Raw genomic sequence first — 7,286 nt, 5'->3', positions numbered from 1 at the left:
TTGTCTTATTTAAAAACATAATTCACCCAAGTTATTTATAAAACCACTGAAATATTAAGATAAATTTCAGCAAGATAGTTGAAGGAGTAAAAAAATTATGATAGATTAAAGGTCAAAATATCTAAATCAATTTTGTTTAAAAGAAGAGGGGACTCATCCTGCAAGATTTTAAGAAATGCACCTAAACAATGGTTATCAAAACTATGATGCTCTAGCCCCAAACAAAGATACGGAACAGAACAGAGGGTTCAGAAATAGATTCATGTGGATATCATACAGATGAAAAGAGACCTTAGTGAGGAAACATCACTTAGTACGTGCTGCTGTAAAAACAGATCCAAGACATGGAGAAAAGTAAAGCAGAATAGCTAATTTGCAATATACACACAGCAGACTCATATATATGACAAGTAAAAAACATAAAGAAGAAAGGACAGGAAAATATGTTTATTACCTTCTTGCAGAAAAGCTTTTCCCGGGATCGAGGGCGCAGGGTGTTGCCGCAGGAGCTGGGGAATGTGAAGAGCTCTTGGTGGCAGCGCCAGGGCCTGGACCGCGAATGATCTTCTGCCACAGCTGCCACATTGGCGGCAAGGACAGGAAACACAAGGCTCTGGAGGCCACGGCGGTCCGGTGGTCCGTGCCGCCGTGTCTGCTTTCAGAGCCAAATCCACCACTGGGGCTGGAACTGCCCAGGAAGCCCAAAACAAAAAGCCGGTGTCCAGGCCTCCCGCCCGACTCCACTGCAAATGATGCACTGAAAGACTCAGTCAAGAATTTGAAGAGTAACAACCTAAAAGTGGGCTGAAATTGCAGTTTCCTGTACAAGCCACTATTTCACCACCATTGAAACCTAAAACAAAACAAAACAAACAACCAAAAACAAACAAAAAAGAAAAAGACCCTAAGATTAAGCCAAAAAAGGAAGACGGAAATATGGAAGCAAATATGAAAGAATGGATTTCACGGTAAACTGAACAATAAATGAAGAAGAAAAGAATGAGAATTCTAAAAGTTTAGAAGAAGAGGGAAAAAAATTATCCCAATGCAAGGTACTTACATTTTGCAGCAAAACTGCTGGATGCAATGGAGCAAGTAGCTACCTTTAAACTGGAAAAAAAAAAAAAAAAAAAAAGCAAAACCAAAAGGAGGCTCAGGAAAAAGAAATAAAATAAAATAAGGAAATTTCAAAGAGAAATGGAAACTTTAGAAGATGATCCAGTACTTAATCCAGCCATAAAGATTTCACATCAACAGAATGAAAGAAAAAAGCCTCCTGTGGCCACAGAGGGGGAAAGTGCATTGAACTTTTAAGTTATTTGAAAATCCGCAGCTGCTACTGAAGAAGAGAAAGATAACAAGAACCTCATGATGTAAGAAATTTTGCATGTACTGCTCAAAGTTGAACTGGAAAACCTCCCAAACAATTTCTGATTGATTGGTTCAGGAAGACTCTTCCCAAGAGTCCAAATCCTTCCTTTGAAAAGTTCCAGTAGGTAGATACTGGAAATATAGGGTTAGGGTAAGCAAGTCTGGAGATGCTGTCCTGGTAGGATGCCTACAATCTTAACAGAGGATGGCATGCAAGCTCAGCGCCTGAGAGGTACTTTAGTTCTTTATCACTTAGTTAAAGGGCAGTCAGTTCATCAGTTATTTCATCCTACTTCCCAAGATGTTTGGCTGGAGTGTAGTGATGCAGAAAAGAAAAGGGAAGAATTAAATAAAATGAAAACCAATAAACCATGTGATCTTTTTATTGCCAAACTTTTGAATACATTGAAACAGAAGCAACAACAGCATTCTGAAAGTAAGAGAGAAAACTCTAACGATCCTGAGAAATCTTGGGAAAATTTAGTTTCTGTTGATTTTTCTGCACCGTCCTTGGAATCAGCAAACACGGAAGATTTGGAACCTGTTAGAAACCTCTCTAGAAAGTTGCAAGGCACACCTAAGTATTAGAAACTTCTAAAGGAAAGACAACAGTTTCCTGCATTTAAACATCGGGATTCAAGTGTTGAAACTCTTAAAGGCACTGCTGAGTGGTTGTGGCAGGTAAAACAAGGAGTGATAAAAGTAGTCAGGTACCACATTTTCTGTTGGAAGTTTTGCTTCTAAATGAGTAGGGAGCAAGTAAATGTAACATTGCCTGTACCCAACCTCAAAGGATCTCAGCAGTGAGTTTAGCCACCAGACTGTGTGATGAATTGGGTTGTGAAAATGGACCTGGAGGAAGGAATTCTTTGTGTGGATATCAGATCCGGATGTTATCTCAAGCTTGTGAATCTACCAGTTTACTGTATTGTACAACAGGGGTTTTGCCAAGGAAACTTCAAGAAGATGATCTTTTTGCGAATGTATCTCATGTTATTGTAGATGAGGTTCGTAAAAGAAGTGTCCAGACAGACTTCCTACTGACTATCTTAAAGGAAGTTTTACAAAAACAGTCTGATCTCTACTCGATTCTAATGAGTGTCGCTGTGGGCAGTGAACAATTTTCCATATATTTCACACACTGCCCCACTCTCAGAATTTCAGGAAGAACTTATCTTGCTGAGACCTTTCATCATGAATATATAATCGAAGAAACAGACTTTGTGCTGTGAAAAGACTCAGGATATTGTCAGAAATTTCTGGAGTAGGAAGGAGAAATAATCATTAATGTTACAAGCAAAGCAGGGGGAATAAAAAAATTAAGAATATATTTCAGTTCAGACTGGAGCAAATGCTGATTTAAATCTATTTTACCAAAAGTACAGCAACTTCACTCAGCATGCTATTCTCTACACATGAATCCTCATAAAATCAACCTGGATTTCATTTTGGAACTTCTTGCATATTTAGATAAAAGTCCCCAGTTTGGAAATATTGAAGGAGCATTATTAATCTTTTTACCAGGCCTAGCTCATGTTCAGCAGCTGTATGATCTCCTTTCAAATGATAGAATGTTGTATTCTGAACGATATAAATTGATAGCTCTGCATTCTATTCTTTCAACTCAAGATCAAGCTGCAGCACTCACACTTCCTCCTGCAGGAGTTAGAAAGATTGTTTTAGCAACAAATTTTGCGCAGATGGGTAGCGCTCTTCCAGATACTGAGTTTGTAATTGACACTGGAAAAACAGAAGAAAATAAGCGCCATGAAAGCAGATAGATGAGTTATTTGGTTGAGACATTTGTCAGTAAAGCCAGTGCTTTGCAGTGCCAGGGGCGAGCTGGGCGGGTCAGAGATGGCTTCTGATTCTGGGGGTACACAAGAGAAAAATTTGAAGGCGTTGTGGATTATTCTGTTCCTGAAATCTTACATGTACCTTTAGAGAAATTATGCCTTCATACTATGAAGTGTAATCATGATTCTCCTGAAGATTTCCCTTTCAAAGCCTTAGATTCGCCTCAGTTCCCAGTGATCAGTCATTCAATGAATTTCCTCCAAAAAACTGGAGCTTGTAAGCTAAATGAGCCTCAGCTGACTCCGTTGGGCCAACACCTTGCAACTTTACCTGTGTATGTAAAGATTGGCAAGATGTTTATTTTTTGTACAGTATTTGGCTACCTTGACCCACTGGAAAAACTAGCTGCAGTTATAACAGAGAAGTCTCCTTTTACCACACCAATTAGTCGAAAAGATGACACAGATCTTGCAAAATCAGCTTTGGCTATGGTGGATTCAGACCACCTGATCATCTACAATGCATATCTAGGATGGAAGAAAGCATGACAGGAAGGAGGTTATCATTCTGAAATCATATATTGCCAGAGGAACTTTCATAATAGAACATTACTGTCCACCCTAGAGGTATTTCTTAAAATAGCTCACTCTCTCAGAGTCATGGATAACTGTAACAGGTTTATTTTGGAAAAAAAAGAATGCCTAGGAAAATACTTGACACACAGTAAGTGTTTAATAAACATTTGGTGAATTAGAACAAAAAAAGTTTTTCTTAAAACAAGGTCTCAAAAAATGAAAATTTGGATCAAAAATATGCATTATTTTACCACATTAAGATCAAGGAGTTCAGCTTAACACACGATACCTCCAAAAATTTGACAAGTAATAGATTGTGATAATAACTATCACTTGTTATTTATATTTGAAACAGTTTAAAATAAATAAAATTAAATAATTCATAGAAAAATCTATCCTCAAATCAATGAGATAAAATACAAAATCCAATGGGAAGAAAAAATGGACAAAGTATATAAAGAGGCAGCTCATATATGGAGTACATGAATGTCTGACAATTTCATTGGTAATCATAGAAATATAAATGTAAATTACCATTTTATATATGTATGGTTAGCTAAACATGAAGTTTGATTGTATAAATGTTTTAATGAATATATAGATACTTTGAAACATGTGTATAATGCTGGAAATAGTTTAATCAGAAAAATCATTATGGAAATATAAAACAAAATTAAACATAAGTATATATTGTGATCTGCGGTTAAAATCCTTATACTCCAGAAATGCTTGCCCAGTTTCATGAGACTCATGTATAGATACATTCATGGAAGCAACATTTTTGCTAGCATTTAGATAAAGGCTACTTATATGTCTACTTATGGGAAATGTACAATAAAACGTGGAGGAGGCCTGCATTAAAATATTGTGGAACATATTGAAGTAGGAAAATACATGCTTATATGCAACTGAAATCATTTTTGTTTAAATGTTATATTAGCAAAGAGTATAAGACTCACAACACAATGCTATTTAACAGAAATAAGGAGGTACGATCACAGAAACAAAAACATTCTTTGGCTTACCAAGATGTAGGTACACACGCATGAGCAAGTGCATGCATGCACATGCACGCGTGCACACACACACACACACACATTTAACCATAAGAGAAGGTTGTAGAGATTGTAAATGAGAAATAGAAATGATAGTAAAAAAAAAATTAAATAAAGGAAAGGCCTTGCAAAACTGTTGATATGCCATGTACTGTGTAGTATAATAAACTGTCTTACATGTGCCTAAATTCAAAACAGAAAGGAAGAAAAAAATGATTTTAAGGAAGGAAAAAAAGGAAGGAGGAGCCAAGAGAAGGAGGGAGAAGAGGAAAGTAAACAAGCAAACCTGAAAACCTCCCTTCTTTAAAAGACTTTTCCACAATTTATGTCTAAACATCGAAATTCCTTGTCTCTAGTTTGAATATCCGAGACAAATTTTATGTTTTTAACCTAAAGACTCCACCAAAACATTATTAAAACAGATAAACAAATTCAATAAACTGTAGGATACAAAATCAACATACAAAAATCAGTAGCATTTTTATATGCCAAGAGCAAACAATCTGAAAAAGAAATCACAAAAATAATGACATTTGCAACAGCTACAAATAAATTAAAATAAAATAACTAAGAATAACTTAACCAAAAATGTGGAAGATCTCTACAATGAAAACTTTAAAATATTGAGCAAGAAATTGAAGAAGACACAAAAAATGAAGAAATATTTCATGATCATGAAATAATCAATATTGTTAAGACATCCATACTATCCACAGCAAACTGCAGATGGAATTCAATCCCTATCAAAATACCAATGACATTCTTCACAGCAATAGAAATATAAAAAACAATCGTATAATATATATGAAACCACAAATGACCCGAATAGCCAAAGCTATCCTGAGCAAAATGAACCTAACTAGAAAAGTCACATTACCTATTTTCAAATTATACTACAGCTATAGTTATCAAAACAGCATGGTACTGGCATAAAAACATACACACAGACCAGTGGAACAGAATACAGGATCCAGATATAAATCCATGTATTTATAGTTAACTAATTTTCAAACAAGGTGCCAAGAACATACATTGGGGAAAGGACAGTCTTTTCAATAAATAGTGCTGGGGAAATAGGATATCCATATTCAGAAAAATGAAATTAAACCTCTATTTCTCACCATATTAAAAAAAACAAATCAAGTTGATTAAAGTTTTAAATCTAAAACCTAAACTTTGAAACTACTAAAAAAAATGGGGAAGTTCTCCAGGAGATTGGTCTGCAGATTTTTCAAGGGCTATACCAAAATTGTAGGCAACTAAAGCAAAGTGGTCACACAAAGCTTCTATACGCAAAATAAACAATTAACATGGTGACGAGACAGCACATAGAATGAGATAAAATGTTTATTAACTATCCACCTTACAAGGGATTAATAACCAGAATATTAAGGAGCTCACACACCTCAATAAGAAAAAAATCTAATAATCTGAATTTAAAAATGGGCAAAAGAGCTGAATAAACATTTCTCAAAAGAAGATATATAAATGGAAAACAGGAATATGAAAAGATGCCCAGTATTACTGATCATCAGAGAAATGCAAATCAAAACTACAATGAGACATCATAACATCCCTTAAAACGACTGTTACACAAATGTCAGGCAATAACAAATGTTGGTGAAGATGTGAAGAAAAGGAAATCCTCATACACTGTTGGTGGGAATGCAAATTAGTACCACTACTGTGGAGAACAGTATGGAGGTTCCTCAACAACCTAAAAATGAAGCTACCATATGTTCCAGCAATCCTCCTGTTTGTTAGGTACATATGCAAAAGAGGGGAAATCAGTATAGTGAGCAGTTATCTGCACTCCTATTTTTATTGCAGCACTATTCACAGTAACCAAGATTCAGAAGCAGTCTAAATGTCCATCAAAATATGAATGGATAAGGAAAATGTGGTACGTATACACAATGGGGTACTATTCAGTCATAAAACATGTTGAAATTCTGTCATTTGAAACAACATGGCTTGAACTGGAGCACATTTTTTTATGTGAAATAAGCCAAGTACGGAAAGACACGCTTCACATTTTCTCACTAATTTGTTGGAGATAAAAATTAAAATAATTGAACACCTGGAGACGGAAAGTAAAATGATGGTTACCAGAGGATGGGAAGGGTAGTGGAGTCGGAGAAGGTGGAAGTGGGATTGGTTTAACAGATACAAAAAATCTAATATTTGAGAGCACAACAGGATACAGTCAACAACAATTTGTTTATTTTTAAATAAAAGAATATACTTGGAGCTGGGTGCGGTGGCTCACGCCTGTAATCCCAGCACTTTGGGAGGCCAAGACGGGCGGATCACGAGGTCAGGAGATTGAGACCATCCTGGCTAACACGGTGAAACCCCTTCTCTACTAAATATACAAAAAATTAGCCAGGAGAGGTGGCGGGCGCCTGTAGTCCCAGCTACTGGGGAGGCTGAGGCAGGAGAATGGCGTAAACCCAGGAGGCGGAGCTTGCAGTGAGCTGAGATCCGG

At 36.2% G+C, this 7,286-nt stretch overlaps 1 pseudogene; it reads left to right on the top strand.

Moving 5' to 3' along the window:
• The first annotated feature begins 403 nt into the window (after positions 1-403).
• LOC111536892 overlaps positions 404-7,286 on the top strand; it is a 93,660-nt pseudogene continuing 86,777 nt past the window's right edge.

Source organism: Piliocolobus tephrosceles, chromosome 1, assembly GCF_002776525.5.
Source record: "Piliocolobus tephrosceles isolate RC106 chromosome 1, ASM277652v3, whole genome shotgun sequence".
Lineage (NCBI taxonomy): Eukaryota > Metazoa > Chordata > Mammalia > Primates > Cercopithecidae > Piliocolobus > Piliocolobus tephrosceles.
Note: the sequence above shows the minus strand (reverse complement) of the source record. Positions and strands in the feature narration are given on the sequence as shown.